Source organism: Mus musculus, chromosome 14 (assembly GCF_000001635.26).
Source record: "Mus musculus strain C57BL/6J chromosome 14, GRCm38.p6 C57BL/6J".
NCBI lineage: Eukaryota > Metazoa > Chordata > Mammalia > Rodentia > Muridae > Mus > Mus musculus.
In genome coordinates, this window is record NC_000080.6 from 62,856,497 (window position 1) to 62,875,234 (window position 18,738).

At 43.2% G+C, this 18,738-nt stretch overlaps 1 protein-coding gene and 1 non-coding gene across 7 annotated transcripts in view; both read left to right on the forward strand.

Moving 5' to 3' along the window:
* Positions 1 to 18,738, forward strand: part of Wdfy2 (WD repeat and FYVE domain containing 2) — a 123,849-nt gene that overhangs the window by 18,836 nt on the left and 86,275 nt on the right. The gene's annotated exons all lie outside the window — the stretch shown is intronic.
* Positions 9,046 to 9,155, forward strand: Mir6541 (microRNA 6541). The gene has a single exon (NR_105860.1). It is a non-coding gene; the product is annotated as a microRNA 6541 (primary transcript).

Here is an 18,738-nt window from a genome sequence, read left to right on the forward strand (position 1 = left end):
AACACATTGATTGCCCTGAGCTGCCTACCATCCTAGTTCAACAACGCTGATGTGGTCTCAGCTGTTTACCGGCATGCTTTTGACTGGGCACTGCCGTTGTTACCATGGAACACTCAGAGAGAAGGCCAGATGCAAATCACTGCCATGTAAAAAGAATCAAATTCAAAGTTGAGTTTCTACAACGATTTTCACTTTTACATTATTGCAGAACTGAAACACAAATCAGAACACTGGGAACCAGTGGCCATCTGTAGTTAGAGGGGTGCTTCTGTGACTAGATGGACGAGTGGAACTCACAGAAGGACTGCCTGCTCCTCAGTTGGGGTCCCATGGTTTAGAAATAGCTAGTGGACCTTGAGCATGACTACTGAGTGTTAGGAGAGTTTCCTGAGTGGTAGAATACAGTGTACTTGAAGCAAGTACACTGTGTGAAGCCAGCCTTTCTGTTCCTGCCATCCCAAATGCCACTCTTAGTGCGAAGCCTCTGTCCCCAGCAAACCAACTCACATTCTTAGGGAATGTTGTTGGAATTTCCTCGAACACAGAACATTATAGTTCTACAAAATGGACACTTGCCAGTGCAAAACAATAAGGACTTAGCAGTCCTCCCTAAGGGAGACTGTGGGAATCCTGGAGGAGGGAGTGCTGAAGAGGGATAGGCAAGCCATATATGCTTCCTCCAGCAGTGGTCGCTTAGGCTGCTGTGGATGCCCGAAGGTAATGGTGAAGTGCAGAGCTCAAAGGAGGGAGAAGCCAGTGGTGCCTCACTTTGTTTGATGTTCCCTTGTCTCAGCTGTGATCTTCCACTCATTTGTCACTAGAGCATCCTCTTCTGCTGCTACAGGTAAATAGTCCAGACTGATTTTTTGTAGTGATTCTCCCACTCCTTTCTAAATTAGACAATAGAAGTGAATTCTTCACATAAGATTGGGGATGGCTTCTCTAATGCTACTTCATGTATGGTCAGTCTACCTCCAGCAGAGACAGCTTTATAACTAATATACACAGAGTGAATGAGCTCTTATGTTCTAATAATCTTTCTCACAGGTTCCTTCCTTGTATAGATACACACACACACACACACACACACACACCATATATACACAGACACAGATATACACATACATACACACTCCACACGTATACATACATATACATACACACCCACATACAGAGATACACACACAGAGGCATACTTTTGACACAAAAATGACAGCTCTCATTTTAAAAGGAGTAAGAGGTAGTTTATTCTGGACCATTTTGAGTGACCATGGCCTGGGAACACAGATTTAGGTTACCCCAAATTGCATGTTCTAGAGTGAAAGCAGTTTCATGACATTTTACAGTTTTATAGAACAAGGGAAGTCATAAGTCAAGGCAAGTTAATAATACATTGATGGATACACCAGAGAGGCAATCATGGCAAGATGGGGGAAGCTTCTCTATAAGCCCAAGATGCTCTGTGATGATGGTCTGAGCTTGGGTTGGTGAAAGTGAGCCGTCTGCTACAAGTCCAAGCTTTCATCTCTTAATCACCAGATACGCCTGCAGAAGGGCAGAACTAGCCCAAGGCGAGGCAGTGAGACCTTGGACCTGCAGCCTTGCAGTCTGCCCACAGCAATGCAGCTCTCATCCGTCATTCAGTCTCTGCAGACAGAGAGTCTCTTTAGGAGTTCTCTTCACATTTCCCTTCAGTTCAGAAAATGAGTAATGCAAGTCTTTTAACCAGCTTTTGTGAAAGTGCTCTTTTTTTGAAAGTGTTAATGTCCCAGACACTGATTCTTCACCTTTCACATTTCTCACTAACATGGTGTCTGGGAGAGGGGAAAATGGGTGGCCGAGAGGCTCTGTGCCTCTGCAGACACCCTAGATACCTCTGGATCCTGTTTTGGTCAACAGGAGCACAGCTGTGGTCTGAGCTGCAGAGTGGTTAGGGAGGTTCCCTCCTAGATGTTCCCTGTTGGAGACGCAGGCAGTTCTTGTTCATCTTGGCCAAGTCATGCTTGTGAGTCAATCTTTACCCAGAATCCCATGTGGGAAGTGTGGTGAAGCCTCTACTCTTTAGGTTTCTCTTATCCTGTGACCAAGCATATTCTGTAAGAGAACAGAGTGGACACACGTTCATGCACTTCCTCTTCTGCTCTCCAAGGTTCTTCTTGCTCCCCCCCCCCCTGCCACCCCCAACTGGCTTCAGTGGTGAGTTTCATTCTTTTTGGGTAAAGCTTCTCTCCCTTCTCCTTTCCCTCCTTCCCTCCCTCCCTCCCTCCCTCCCTCCATCTCTTCCTCCTTCTCCCCCCTCTCCTTCCCCCTCCTTCTCCTCCTCCTTCCTTCCCTCCTCCCCTCCCTCCTCCTCATCTGTTCTGTAGCATTTCTGACCTGATTGACAGAAGCTTGCCCAGAAGACCTGCCAGTTGGGGTTATTTGAATTGAGTTCATAGCTTTTAAAAATAACCCTTCATGGGGGAACAACATAATCACTGGAGGCAGATGGAGGGAGGGACCTGGGTGGGGGGTGGAGGGAGCAGGGCAAAAGGGGAACAGGATCAGGTATAGGGGAACAGGAGAGAAGCCCAGAGGGCCAGGAGAATGAATGGAAATGCGCAGCTTCTGGGGTTGGGAGGTGATTGTGGGGGTCTAGAAAGTACCAGAGGCCTGGGAAGTGAGAGAGTCTCAGAAATCAATGGGGGTGACTTTAGCCAAAACGCCCAACAGTGGGGAGAAGGAACCTGAAGAGTCCACCTCTAGTAGATAGACATGGCCTTAAATGAAGGGGCAGGGTTACCAACCCACAGTAAAAATTTCTGACCTAGAATTGTTCCTGTCTAAAAGAACTGCAGGGACAAAAATGGAGAAGAGATTAAAGGAAAAGTGGTCCAATGGCTGTCCTGAGAGGCCCTACCAGCAGCTGACTGAGACAGATGCAGATACTTAAACCTAACCATTGGACTGAAGTCGGGGACCCTTATGGTTGAATTAGGGGAAGGACTGAAGAAGCTTATGGGGAGGGCAACCATAAGCCTCAGTGGGGGAAGATGTGCTTAAGACTTTAGGCTCTAGGGAAGCCTGAGGCTCCAGGGAAGAGCCTAAGACTTGAGATTCCAGGGAAGGGGGGATGCCTGGTGGCGTGTGTGTGTGTGTGTGTGTGTGTGTGTGTGTGTATGGGGGGCACTCTCAGAGGCAAGGGGGAGGAGGAATGGGATGAGTAATTGTGGGAGGAGAGGATTGGGAAGGGGGCAATGGCTGAAATGTAAATAAATAAAATACTATTGTTTTTAAAAAGTAACCTTAGCCGGCGGTGGTGGCACACACCTTTAATCCCAGCACTCAGGAGGCAGAGGCAGGCGGATTTCTGAGTTCAAGGCCAGCCTGGTCTACAAAGTGAGTTCCAGGACAGCCAGGGCTACACAGAGAAACCCTGTCTCGAAAAACCAAAAAAAAAAAAAAAAAAAAAAGTAACCTTCATTAGATGCAGTGTTAAAGGGGAATTGATTGCCTTGGAAGAACAAACTTAGACTTAAGGACTATTTTGATTTGAAGAGTCTTAAGGACTTCATATTTTAAACAGTTTTGAGTAATAAAGTAGAAATGTCTCAGCACTCTGATGAACAGTTTTAAAGAGTATAATGAAGATGCCATATTGTTCCATGTTCCCTAAGACACAAATGACTAAGGACAATTTCCCCTGAACCCTCTGAGATTTCACCAGAATAAACTGGCAGAGTTTAAATAGAGAAAAACACATTTAAACTTATTGATGTATGTACTAGTTATGCAAAATGATTTTTATATTTCTTTAGTTACTTTGGGGGTAGGTACTTATGTACCAAAGCATGTGTGTGGTGGTCAGAGGACAATTTATAGGAATCGATTCTCGTCTTCTACTACATGGGCTCCGGGAATTGAACTCAGGTCCTCACCAGGCTTTGTGTCAAGCACCTTTAACCACTGAATGAGCCCAACAGAAAGATATCATCCTGTAATGGAAGTTGGGGCAATTTGAATTAGAATGGACCCCATAGGCTTTTATGTTTGAATGTTTGGTTCCCACTTGGTGAACTGCTTAGGAAGGATTAGGGGTATGGCCTTGTTGGAGGAAGAGTGTCACTGGGGTTGGCTTTGAGGTTACAAAAGCCCTAGCCAGGCTCAGTCTCATTCTCTCTTCCTGTCATGTGCTTATAGATCAGATGTAAGCTCTCAGCTATTGTGCTTGACTGCCGGCTGTGCTTTCTACCATGGTGGTCATGGACCAATCCTCTGAATCTGTAAGCCAGCCCCTAATTGAATGCTTTCTTTTGTAAGCTGCCTTGGTCGTGGTGTCTCTTCACTGCAATAGAACAGTGACTGTTTTAGTTAGGGTTTTACTGCTGTGAACAGACACCATGATCAAGGCAACTCTTATAAGGACAACATTTAATTGGGGCTGACTCATTAATTCAGTTTCAGTTCACTGTCATCAAGGTGGAACATGGCAGCTTCTAGGTAGGCAAGGTATGGGAGGAACTGAGAGTTCTACATCTTCATCTGAAGGCCACTAGAAGACTGGCTCCCACATGGTTAAGAGGAGGGTCTCATTGCCACCCTCACAGTGGCACAGTTCCTCTAACAAGACCACACCTACTCCAACAAGGTCTCCTCTCTTAATTTTAAATCACCGCAGTGACAAAGACAGAAGCCCATTCAGGTGGGGCTATATTCCTCTGTCTTTTCTGAGTCATACCTCGGTGGGACTGGAAATAGTTTGTGTCCCTTTTTTCCAGACTGTTCTTAATGAAGATACAGGAATCCCAGAGTCAACTGAAAAATAGGAATCTTAATTGAGAAAATGCTTTCATAAGATTGGCCTGTAGGCAAGCCTGAGGGGCTTGGCTATTGATGTGGGAGGGCCCAGCCCACAGTGGATGGTGCTACCTCAAGGTGTGTGGTCCTGAGGTATATAAGAAAACAATATGATGAAGTTAGGAGGACCAAGTCCATAAAGAGCCTTTCTCCATGGCCCCTGCTTCAGTTCCTGCCTCTAGGTGTTTTCTGGATGATGGACTACAAGTTGTAAGAAGAAATAAACCCTTCTTCCCCAAGTTGATTTAGGTCATGGTGTTTTTATTACAGTAATACAAACCCTAAGGAAGACAGAAGGTGTCATAGGATGGGGTTTGAATAGGTATGGCTCCCATAGACTCCTGTTTGAATGCTTGAACTACAGGGAATGGCACTATTAGAAGGTGTAACCTTATTGGAGGAAGTGTGTCTCTGTGTGTTGGGGGGGTGGGCTTTGAGGTCTCCTGTGCCTAACCTCTGCCCAGTGTGGAATCATAGTTTCCTCCTGGCTAATGTAGAACTTTCAGCTCTTTCTCCAGCGCCAGGTCTGCCTGGACACTGCCATGTTTCCTGTCATGATGATAATGGACTGAACCTCTGAAACTGTAAGCCAGCCCCAGTTAAATATTGTCCTTTACAAGAGCTGGCTTGGTCACGGTGTCTCTTCACAGCAATAAAACCCTAACTAAGACAGAGGACAACCTGTGGGAACTGTTTTTTTCTTCCACCTTTAGGTCTTAGGGATCCAGTTCAGATCATCAGGCCTAGGGGTTAAGTCCCTTCAACTGTTGAGTCACCTCTCAGGCCCCAGAGTTGGTCTTTGTATATCAAATTGTTCAGCGTGCACAAACCCAGCTTGTTTGTAGGTATTATTCTTTGAGCCCCAGGGACTGTCATGATCAGGGGGAAAAAAAAAAGAATACAGTTAAGATTAGCATACATGGTGCTAACAATAAAAGACTGGTAGAAAGAATGTTACATAACTTAAGTATTAATATGATGAAACAGTACTGGTTACCCCCCCAACACCTCCCCCCCCCCCCCCCAGTTTTTTGAGACAGGGTTTCTCTGAGTAGCCCTGGCTGTCCTGGAACTCACTCTGTAGACCAGGCTGGACTCAAACTCAAAAATCCACCTGCCTCTGCCTCCCAAGTGCTGGGATTAAAGGCGTGCGCCACCACTGCCCAGCTTTTTTTTTTTTTTAAACTTGAATGCTTTTATAGTCTTAATTCAATTTAAAATACATCTTGACTCTTTATTTGTAATTTGGTTTCCTATTTTGACTGATATAGAAAAGTAAGGGGCAGGAGAGGAGGGGCCTGACTAGTTTAATTTCGTATTAAATGTTGCATTTCTGGTCTATGAAGTTACACTGAACTCGGAGAGCTTGATTAATTTTCTTATCACAGAGGTTCAGGGGTTTACCGGAAGCACATTTGTGTTCTGATTCAGGGCAGGAAATGGGATGCTGACAGTGCTGAGCTTTGTGGTGTCTTTGACCCTAAAGACAAGGTTTGCATTTACAAGAGTGTTAAGTGGACGCTCTATATCCTCTTTATTCTTTCCCTTTTCCTTTAAGTGAATTGTTTTTGTTGTTTTTTGTGTGTGTGCTCATTGTGTATTTGTGCATGTGCGTAGATGCACCAATATGTGTCAAGCTCAAGGGTCATTCTTTTAAAAAATAAGCATTTTAATCCACTCTTTGAGAATTTCATACAATGTCTTTTCATCACATTCACCCAATTCCCTTAGCTCCTTCCAGATATATTCTATGGTGGTTGGATGAGAACGGCCCCGTACACTCATATGTTTGAATGCTTGGTCCTTAGTTGGTGGAATTGTATTGGGAAGGATTAGGAAATGTGTCTTTGTTGGAGGGGAGTTGTGTTACTAGAGGTAGACTACAAGGATTCAAAACCTATGCCAGGCCCAGGGCCACCCCACCCCTACCCTGACACCTCTGCTGTGGATCAGATCTTTCTCTATGTCTGTTAAGGATTAGTGACAGTGTTCGGGAGAAAAGAAGGCAAGGTTTGAAGTGAGACTGGTTTGGTTGATTAAATTAACTGTTTATTTAGGAAGCTTGAACAACTAAAATAAGCCTGTGAGTGTTAGTTGGGTCCCAACTAGGGACCAAGCTTTCAAATATGTGTGTGTGTGTGTGTGTGTGTATGGGGCCGTTCTTATCCAACCACCATAGGGTGGTGGATCTGGGAAAGGAGTTAAGGGAGAGAAGGAATTGGGTGAATGAGACATGGTGAAGGTCATACAAGACAGCATACACAGAAATATAGGAGCATCCTCCATGCTATGAGACTCAGTTGAGGGCTCCTTCACCAGTGAGACCTAGATTGTTAATTTTGATTGGCACTTAGCACCTTAGCTGTTGACAGTTTAATTTTGTAAATGAAATGTATTTCATTTAGTAAATTATGTGGCTAATGTGTGACAAGTCTGAAAGAAAATTGAACAAATTTTAAGTTTTATTTTAGAGAATCTTCCATTTAGAACTTGGTGTTCACAGACACTTGTCTTTAATGCTCTCATCATATGCAGTTAGTCTTTGGTAAAGACAGCCACAATGACATTCTTTATGAGAGACCAAGAAGAGACATGATGACCTAAGAGGACCCTTGGTATATCACAGATACTTTTAGCAGGATTGCCCTGGTGTGTTCAAACTCTGTTTGTTTGTTTGTTTGTTTGTTTGTTTGTTTACTTTGTGGCACTGGGAGTGGACCTCCAAGGCCTTTGATCATGTATATTTGGCAAGGGCTCAACCACTGTATTTTCAGCCTTGTACCCTGTGTTCAATTAAATAAAATTTCTTATTTTTTGATATTTGTAATATCAAAAAGGGCCTTAGAAGCTAACTGACAATGTTTTGAAAATGAGACCATGGTTGTAAGATTGAGCAGCACAGACTAGTCCTGTAGACCTTTCTAGAATAAATATTTGTACACTTCATTAAATATTCTTTCTGTCTGTAACTGTGACCCATCTTGATGTTTTCAAAGTGCAAATGAACAGTTTCCTCACATCTGAAATAAGGAAGTTGGATGTAGTCTGTCTTTGGCTTGCTATGAAATTGAGAAAGTGAGACTTTTAAGTTTAGAGGTATGGAGATGGTATCCCAGGAAGCTGTCTGTAAGCCAGTGGGTAAGTGATAATCTGTCTGCAGGAAGTCATTAGGCCTTCGTGGTTCTTATGTGCAGGATATTTATAGAAGGAAGTTACAGACACACACCAAATGGAGAGTATGGACCTCTTCCCACCTGCCCTATCCTCTGAACATTCATTATGGTTACAGTTCACTCAGGAGCACAGGTGCATACTGATAGGAAACAGCTAAAAGAACGGGGACTTCTTGTAATAGTGGATGTAACTGTGGACTGTAACAATGTTGCTCTGTCTTTCTGAAATGCAGTGAATGAAGAGGGTGCCATTTGGGCCAGTTATATGTAAATGTCCTGGCTTAATGCAGGCTCTGGAAGGGTGGAAATTTCTAATGGTCTCTCATTGCAAAATAGTCTGGCTATCCATTTTTATTTTACTATACATTACTTACTTTCCTTCTTGTGACCAGTGCCACAAAGTAAACAAACAAACAAACAAACAAACAGAGTTTGAACACACCAGGGCAATCCTGCTAAAAGTATCTATGATATACCAAGGGTCCTCTTAGGTCATCATGTCTCTTCTTGGTCTCTCATAAAGAATGTCATTGTGGCTGTCTTTACCAAAGACTAACTGCATATGATGAGAGCATTAAATAACTGGCAAGCAGTAGTCTGAGGGAGGAAGGGTTCCTTTTGGCTCATGAATTGAGAGTGTGTTCCATCATGGGGAGGAAAGCATGGCAGTAGAACAGGAGGCAGATGTGTGCGCATGTGTCTGCAGCCAGGAAGGAGATGAATGCTTGCGCTCAGCTTGGTTGCCTTCCCTCTTTTATTCCCTATCCTTCCCTCTTTTATTCCTTATGAGTTCCCAGCCCAAAGGCAGCCCTTTCTTCAGTTGGGCCTCTCCAGAAACATCCTCGTGGTGTCCAGACACTTGTATCCTAGGTGATTCAAAGTCTGGTCATCTGCTGACAAAGATTAGCCGTCACCCCATTTTCAATCAATCAGGGCCTGCACAGTTCTCTGTGAACTGTGCATTTATTTACATGATACAGTCTATGTTTGCATACCCTGAGCAGCAGCACGAACTTCCTTTTGTTGTAGGTGGGTGAGGATTAGAAATCTTCATACACACATCAACTGAGAGAGTCCTTGCCTGAGCACAAGCCCTTCCTTTTGCACAGGCAAGGACTTCTCAAGAAACCCATGAGATGGCTGAGGGCAGTTGAGCTTCCTCTTTCTTTCATTACCACTTCCCTTTTATTTTGATTTATATACATTTCTTCCTTTTTTTTGCTTATACACATATTCTTAGGAAGAATTTGAGAAGTTTAAAAAAATATAAGCAGCAAAATATGATAAACTACCCATGATCACACCATTGTGTGCAACCATGATGTATTTATAAATTGTTTTATCTGTATATCTACACACACACACACACACACACACACACACACAGACACACAGTGTCTAGCCAGGGCTGCCCTTGGAGTCAAAGCAATCTCTTGTCTCAGATGGCCAAACTGAGATTATAGGCCCGAGCCATAATGCTTGGAATTTATGTGTATGTGCATTTATAAAACTAGAAAAGGCTGCCGGGTGTTGCTGGTGCATGCCTTTAATCCCAGTACTCCAGAGGCAGAGGCAGGTGGGGCTAGCTCAAGGCCAGCCTGATCTACAGAGCAAGTTCTGTGACAGCCAAGACTACACAGAGAAATCCTGTCTTGAAAAACAAGCAAAATTACAAAATGCTTATATTCACCTAACATGTTTCCTACAAATTTGTAGATAAGAGAGTAGAAATATGGAGTCTGCCATTATGAAGGAATTAGGTTTAGTCAACTTGTAGCCACGTATCTTAAGATTCTTTAGTTTAATCAGTTTTTTTCCACTTGAAATCACTGATTCAATCTTCTATTACTGGCAGCTAAATAACACCCTGGACAGAGACGACCACATTGAATTTATTAATTCCTGGCATGTATGAAATCCTTGCATGCATGTACCTACATGTTTGGGGGTGCATATGCAAATGTGTGTGTGCGCCCTTGCACATGCCAGAGGTTGATGCTGGGCACTGCTTCAGTAGATCTCTGCCTTATTTTCATTGAACTTGGAGTTCACTGACTCAACTAGACTGGCTTCCAGCAAGCCCCAGGGATCCTCTTATCTTTGCTGTCCCAGGAGTGGGACCACAGGTGTGTACCACTGCACCTGACTTGCTTGTGGGTAACCAATGCAGCCCTCTCCCTGACTTTTACAGCACAACTGTAGAGTAAATATGTACACGTTGAATTTCTTGGTTAAAGAGGATACCTTGTCATCCTAGCTTATCATGAGACTTGGTTTTTAAAAGTTTGGTTTTTATAACTTTTATTGAATTGATTTGGGGTTTTATATTTATATCTTTCTGTTTTGTTTGTGACACACTGGGTTTAACCAGGGCTGTTTGTGTAACTATAGATGTCGAGGTCTCCAATTTAGCCTGAGTTTAGCAGTGGGCACATGACTCAAAAGAATGTGTGCTCCTCCTCTGGTATCCAACGGTAATTTTCTTTTAGTTTAGTAAATTTTTTGTTTGTTTGTTTAAGCTGGTAGGATTTCCTCTTTTCTTTTCTTCTCTTTTCTTGTTTTTTTTCCTCCTCTCCCTCTTTCCCTCCCCCTTCCAGATGTCAGGATGTTCTCCTCAGTTGTTTATTTTGAGGCAGGATCTCCGAGCCTCACTGTAAGTGCTGATCCATCCCTCTGCTCACAGTCTTAAGGACTTTCTTTTCAAATTTCAGTGTAAGTGCAGGTGTTTCTTCTTTTCTTTCTCTTTACTGTAGAATTTATCTCAGCGTGTACAGACCATTTATGTTGACTGTTGCTAACTTCGGAGTGAAGAATTTCAATCCGATAAGCTCAAGTTTAAGTTCTGCTTTTCCCCCATTACTTATTAGTTATTCCATTTGCCTTTTTTTGTTACATTTGTAATTTGTTAATTCACCCTCTGGCTGTGTTTTCTGAAATCGCAGTCACATAATGCTGTGTCTCTTTAAAGCTAATGCTGATTAAAAGACTCAGACAGCTGAGCATGGGGGCGCCTGACTCTAACTCCAGGGCTTGGAGGGCTGAAGCAAAAGAATTTTTAACTTGAAACTTGTCTTAGATAGATAGATAGATAGGAAAATAAGTAAATAAATGGAGAGGATGAGAGTTCCAGCCCCTTTTCTTCTTTCTTTCCATTGTGGAATGACTTGGAAGGCTAGAGGAGGCTGCTTGACTTTAACCTTGGACTTCCTGTACTCTAGAAATGAAAGCCAATGTATTTGCATTCATTATAGCACCTGGTCTGTGGTCCTCTGGTAGCAGTAGCAGAAGGCTCTCAGAGACCCACATGTGTTTGAGCACCTGATTCTACCAGTCCGGTCTTCTCACTGTGTAATTTCTTGTTTTCTGCTGGTTTCCTGTGCACTCAAGATTGGGTCTCCAATGGCAGCAGGTCAGGGTTTCTGTACTAGCAAGCCTGCACCTTAATGCCACTGTTCTTTGGGGAACAGTTCTGCGTTTACCTTCAAATATTATATCCTGTTGCTGGTTTTCAACTTTTCTCCAAGTGATTGCAGTATCTTTTTGGATCACAGAGAATTTATATTTTAAAAATGTTTTTTACAGTTACCCTAATTGTTCAGATTTTCCCACTCCTCCTGTGTGGTGTGCTAGATCCTCTGTTGACTCTTCTGCCCACTGAGTGGTAGTTGGTTCATTTTTAGTTGATTGCATTGCCAGAGATTGCTTAGGTCAGGATTAGCTTCCAGGCACAAACAGTGAAAACAGTTACACGGTTCCTTTTTTTTTTTTTCCTGGGGTGGGAGGTAGTGGGGTAGTGGGGTGGCAGCTAAGAATTCTAATAATTTGTATGGGATAGGGTTGGGGCCCACAAGGAGTGAGAGACAGCTGCAGGGTAGAGTGGACCTTTGTTCAGAAACAGTGTTCTTTTGTGTCCCCCTTGGCCCTTGGAGGCATGCTGGGGCCTGGCCTTGGCCTCTAGGCAGAAGTGCCTACTCAGCTGGTTTCTCCTGCCTTCCCATAGGAAGGCTCTGCAGGGCCGACTGTGGTAGAGTTAGGTCCTCTGCAGATAGTGGAGTGGTGGAGAGTTTACGTTTGATTTCAATGGCCATTGTGTTCCTATTCTAGTTTTGCTTATAATTGTGTAATATGGACCTTCTGTTGACCCTGTCAGCAATGTTTCCTCACACGTATGATAATTTGAAATTTTCAATGGCTTCAGGCACTTAGAAGGATGTCTGGCTCTCATATCTGATCAATGGGAGAACTTTTGCTGTCAGTTCTGACTGCTGAGTGAACCCCATCCTTTCTTAATCTTTTTTTCTTTAACAAAATTCCATTTTCTGTGTATGTTTGCGCACGTTTTAATGAATGAGGTAAGCAAAAGATTTATAATTATATAACTTATTAAATTCACATTCCTCCCATTATTTTTAGTATGTTTTCAGTATGCTTGCTAGTTGGATCTATGTCTGGGCTTTTAAAAAGATCAGTTTATCATGGCAGGAGAAGCCATGAGTTAACAGCATGAGGGTGGAGATGGGCCACTTGGGTGTAGATCCTTCAGGCTACCTTTTAATTCCTAAGAGGTTAAATAGATTAGTTATCTCCCTGTGCCATTTATCATCTTTAAAAGGGGCATAGTGGTAATACCGGTTTTATAGGGCTCTAATAAAGATTAAAACAGGAAGTTCTTTTAAAGTAATTAAAACTATGCTTGGCTTAATAAGGGCTTAATAAAGTTTCCTATTATATTTTGGCACACACCTTTAATCCCAGAGGCAGATGGATCTCTGTGAGTTTGAAGCTAGCCTGGTCTACATATCGAGTTTTGGGTTATCAAGGGCTATACAGAGAAACCCTGTCTTGAAATACAAAACAAAACAAAGCAAAATTTACTAACCTATTCGGCACAGACTTTCTGTTTTAGATATAGCTTTCAGAACTAAAAGGCCAAAGGATGTAGATTCTTCTGTTTCATGATTGTCTTTCCTATTCATTTCTAATGATAACTGCTAAAAGGCTTTAATAACACCAATGCTAGGTTTCTATGTAGGTTTACCCCTTGCTGCAACAATACCTAGCCAAAGCAACTTAGAGAAGAAAGGTTTATTTTGCCTCATTCTTGGAGAGGAAGTTCAATAGGCAGGAAGGATAGAAGCTGTGTTTCTGGAATTACAGGCTTGAGCTAGCAGACCCACTTTAGTATGTGTGTTTGAAGATGAGGAAACCATCTATAGCCATATTACTCTCAAATGCGTCTGATCTTCCTTGATCTTGGAAGCTAAACAAGTCTGGCCTGGTCAATACTTGGATGGGAGACTGCCTGGAGACTCTGGGTTCTGTAGGCTGAGAAAAAGGAGGGAGGGAGAGCGGGAGGGAGGGAGGAAAGAAAATGAAGAAAAAAAGCAACCTTCTAGCATTTTTATACTCAGGGTTTTAAAATATCAGGAATCCAGGCGAGTGTTAATTGAGCTTATGTTAATATACAATACCTATCACAAGTGAGACTTCAATGGACTTTTTCTTTCATATATTCACTACCAAGAAACACATCCCAGGGCAAGGAAGATTTCTTTGCTAAACGTTTACTGACCAGGGACGTTACTTGGATTGAATGACTCTCCTCCATAGTGAGTAAAAGCTAGAGGGACAGCGGGGTTCAGAGATCTGACCCCAGAGAGATGTTCAGAACATTTTGAACGACAAGAGTTGACAGCCAGTGACTTAGGAAATGAGCATTGTTTTCTCTGTAAACCTGTGAAGAACAACAACTGCACAGCCACATGACAACCTAGGCTTTTATGTTCTGCTGCACCCACAGGTGTAGGTTAGGATGTGGGTGCTGGGTGCCCAGGAACTTTCCCGCTGTGCCTTCTCAGCACCAAACATGTCGCGTGCTTCTGTTTTTCCCGTTTGTCCTACTGGTCTGATTTTCTCTTCTCTCAGTATTAAACAACTTCAGAAACAGTTGTGGCACAGGTTGAGAATCTCCAAAATCTGAAATTGGCAATCCTCTAGGTTAGGACATTTGAGGACCAACATAAAGTCTATAAGTGGAGAACTCCATCGCTGACTTCCTGTGCTGAGTCACGGCCAAGATGCAGGTGCACCAAGGCAGCAGAGAACATAGCGAGGCTGTCTGTAGACTTGAGTCATGGCCCTGAGCTGTTTACCTTTATATGCACAGGCATTCTAAAATATAAAACACTTCTGGGCCTAAGCATTTCTTTCTTTTAAAAGAGATTTTTATATAGCCCAGGCTAACCTCAAATTCACTATTAAGCTAGAGGTAGCTTTGAATCTTCTGATTTCTTGCCTCTATCTCCCAAGTGTTGGCATGTTGGCAAGCTGTGGCAAGCCACACCTTGTTTTATGTGATGCTCAAAATCAAACCTTAGGACTTCATTTGTGCAAGCAAATCTGGCAACTGGATTTTACTCCCAGTATTCTGTCTGGTAAGAGACTTCCAGTCTTCAAGAGTTTGCCTTTACTCTTTCCACATTGTTTCTCAGCGGGAATGTAAACAGGATCTCCATCTTAGAATCCTGGGAGGATTAAATGATGTAAAGAAGGAAAGCACCCCGGGTCCTAAATGACAGCTGCTCAGCGCACTGTCACCCTTTTGTTTTGATTTATTTTCTAGTTCATTATTTAACTGTTTTTTGCTAGTCGCATACTATGGTTTGGAGTGTTCGCCAAGGGCAGTGTGTTATCGCCAGTCTGTAGTGCTATGAGGAGGTGGTTTTTAAGAGGTGGCTCTAGGAGGAGTGAAGAGTTCCATGGGGCCTAGCCTTTTTTTTTTTTTTTTTTCTCCTCCACCTGCCCCGGGCCTAGCCTTTCTTGATTTTTTTTTTTTTTTTTTTTTTGCTTCTTGGCCTCAAGAGACAAACAGAGCCAGGTGGTGGTGGCACATGCCTGCACTTGGGAGGCAGAGGCAGGCAGATTTCTGAGTTCAAGGCCAGCCTGGTCTACAGAGTGAGTTCCAGGATAGTCAGGACTACACAGAGAAACCCTGTCTCAAAAAACCAAAAACGAGCCACAGACTTCTGCTTACTGTGTATGGTGCCTCTGGTGGCCAAGCAACCATGGATGGAAACTGTACTCAGGTCAGCCTTTAAGTGGATTATCTCAAATATTTAATCTCAGACAGAGGAGAGGCGGCAGCTTTGATCACATCTCCACTCTTCATTCTCTTCCTGTATCTGGGTGGCACGGACTGACTCCCTCCTTCAACTATGGAAGTGCCTCGCATATATTCTCATCAGAGAGAGACAATTTTGTCCTTTACTGGGTCACATCCATACACGGATATTCACACACTCTGACTTATAAATATGTTTTATACTAAAAAGTTCCCTCCTTTATACAAGTTATTTTGCCCACTGTTAACAGGCCTGTTTCTACCAGAGGCAACTGGGAAGGAACTGCCCTTGACCTTTTTTGGAAGGGTAGAAACCAGCTAGTACTTGTGCCTGTGCTAAGGAAGGCTTTTTAAACATGGAAAGCAAAATCTGAAAGGATTCAAGAGACTTTGTGGAGTGAATTTGTGTTGTGTAGACAGGAAGAAGAGAAGGGTAGGGAGGTGGGCCTCATTCTAGATCTTCTTTTCATTTGCAGAGAATGTTTGACCTTGGATCTGGAGCCGTGAAAGACATTTGTGAGCTTGGCCTCCAGCTTTTGGCTGCCACCCCTTTGTGGTCACATGAGCCTTTCACAGTGGTTACCTAAGACCGTTGGAAACTACAGATACTTACATTATGATTCATAACAGCAAACTTACAGTTATAAAGTAGCAATGAAAATAATATTATGGTTGAGGTCATCACAACATAAGGAACTGTGTTAAAGGGTTACAATATTAAGAAGGTTGAGAACCAGCAGCCTGGACAGACAGGTACAGGGCAGATTGCAGCTCACAAAGAGACCTACATAAACATGGTCAATCTGATTTTTGGAAAAAGAACAAGCGCAGCTCATGGAGAAAGTATATTCTTTGAAACAGGAGGAACGGTTGGATATCCACCTGTGAGACAGTGACTTCAAGCCCTTATAGACCTCTCTCCTCATACAGAAATGAACACGAAGCAAATAATAGATTCAAATGTGAAACTTCTAGAGGAAACACAGGCCAAAATATTTGTGATTGGAACTCAATGCCTGAGATCCCAGCCCTCCAGGAGGCTGAGGCAAAAAATCTTTTGTTTGAGCTTGCCTGGACTATGAAGGATTCAAAGGATAACCAAGTCTGCCTCAAAAGAACAAGGGCTAGAGTTTCAGTTAGGTGGGAAAGACTCACCTAGCTTGTGCACAGCTCTGGTATGTTGATTACTTACAAAATACCCGATCAAAGGAATGGAAGGAAGAGAGGGGGGAAAGGAGGGAGAGAAGAAGGGAGGGAGGGAGGGCAGGAAGGGCAGGTGGGTTTCTTTTGGCCCAGTGTGCAGGTGTAGCCTTTTATGATGGAGAAGGAATGTATGCAGGAGTGTGCAGTAGCTTGACCACATAGTCCACACATAGGGAAGCACAGAGGGATGCTGGGACTCGGCTCACTTTCTTCTTTTTATTCAGTCCAGGATCTCATCCTTCAGGTGGGGCTGCCCACAGGCCCTGTGCGTCTTTGAACCCCCCCCCCCCCCCCGTAGACACACCTAGAGACGTGTTTCCACAGCATTTCTAAATCCTGTCAAATGCATACTCAGTACCAACATCACACCTGGGTTGGATTGCTAGCACTGCGCACAAGGGTGCAGATATGCACACACATTCACACATTGTCAGAATTTCCATCTTATGAAGATATCTGCTGAGGTTGTCTTTCTATGTGTTAAAGTTGAAAAAGTCCCCACGGTAAGGTGAGTATTGAAATTGATGGTGCACGCCTTTAATCCCAGCAGGCAGAGGCAGGCAGATTTCTGAGTTCGAGGCCAGCCTGGTCTACAAAGTGAGTTCCAGGACAGCCAGGGCTATACAGAGAAACCCTGTCTCAAACCCCACCCCACCCCCCAAAAAAGAAGAAATTGACTAGCTGAGAGGATGATGGAGGAGGCTGAGAGGATGATGGAAGAGGCTGAGGAGGACAAGCTGCTTCAGCAGAAGCCCGTGTGCACATTCTCTAAGGAAAGATGAAATAGGGCAGCAATAGCGAAACTAGTTTATGCAGGTTTTCTAGTGTGTGGGGACACACACAGAGAGAACAATGCAATCAAGATTTTTATTTTAAAAATTTAATTTGTGTAAGTTTTAAAATTGTAAGGTCATATTTCATAGCTGTTTAAAATAATTAAATGAAGGTACTAACAAATTATAAGTTCTTATTTGAGATTTTTTTACTTGGCAAATAAAATAGTGATGGCATTTAACTCACCCTGTTAGCTGTTATTGTTTCTGTATTGTTCTTTCCGATGTATGAGACTAAAGACTGACATCTGCTGAGTAAGAGAACTAAGCAGTTTAGCAGAGTCCAGCGCTGTTGGGAGCTGGATGTGGAGGGCAGGAGCAGCCGACAGAGGGGAGATGCTGGAACTGTACTTGATCCTGTGAACAGAGAATGACAGTTGTAATGAGGTTATATTTCAGTGGCTTGTTGCAGAGGATCAGAGAAGGGAGAAATAGGAGCTAGGAGTCCAGCTAGGAGTAGCTCACATAGCAACGAGTGAAAACTAAGGCAGTGAAGATAGCCCACAGGACCTAACTCAGATTAAACATGGAGGCAGAATTAACAGGTTAGTAATTTATTGGATGGTAGAGACTGTTATTATTTAAATTATTCTCTGACTTTAATTTTTGGTTAATTAAATATGCTTGGGTAAATGCAAGTCGAAACTCAGCAATGGATTGAAATAACTAGAGTGATTGAGCTTCTGTGCAGTGTAGTCTTGCAGGACAAAGAGAAACTCATTAAAGTGCTATCGGAGAGCTAATCCATCTTCACACCCTAAGACCCCATTCATGAGAAGCTAGGCCGTGTGATTCAAACGACGCAGATTTCATTCATTGTACATACATCACCCCTTGGGACAGTGCTGGCGAGCAATAATGCTGGTGACTGCTAAGCTGCTCACACTTTCATCTCCACGGGCTTTCTTGCCATACTGGTGCATATTGCGTAGAGCAGGGATTTTCCCAGCAAGCCCGCATTATACAGTGGCCTCAAGTGTCTCTGGATTGTGTGGCTTCTCAACTTTCACTCTAGAGTCTTAGGCATTCAAATCTTTTTCTCAATTTAGTGAATTCTTGAGAGTTTTAGGAAATTAAGTTGTAGCTGTTCCTTTGCGCCCCACCCCCACCCCAAGAAGCATGGATTCACTAATAAACGAAGGCTCTGTTTCTCCAGCTTCTTGGTACATTTAGTCAGTTTACTTTTATGCTTTTCAGTAAGTAAAACTTGAAACCAAGGAGATCAACAATTCTTTCTACTGATAGTTATTTTCCAGCCAACAGATAGTGGCATTTTACTGTTGCAGGTCCATCTCCATTTCTTTGTACCGTGCATTTGACACATGGGGGAAGAGTGATGAATAATAACTCTGGAAGTTACAGGAAAGGTTCGGTGTGAAGGAAAGCTAAGGTGATTTGACTCTGAGGTTGTTAAATTCACAAATAGGCATTAGCATAAAAATCCACAGCAAGACTGATTGTGGGAAGACGATATCGGTACGCCCTGGTCTGCCTGGCTGGCTTCCTTCCTTCCCGTTTACCTCTACCCCACCTCCTTCTTTGAAGAAATAGTCTCACTGAGTAGCCCTGGCTG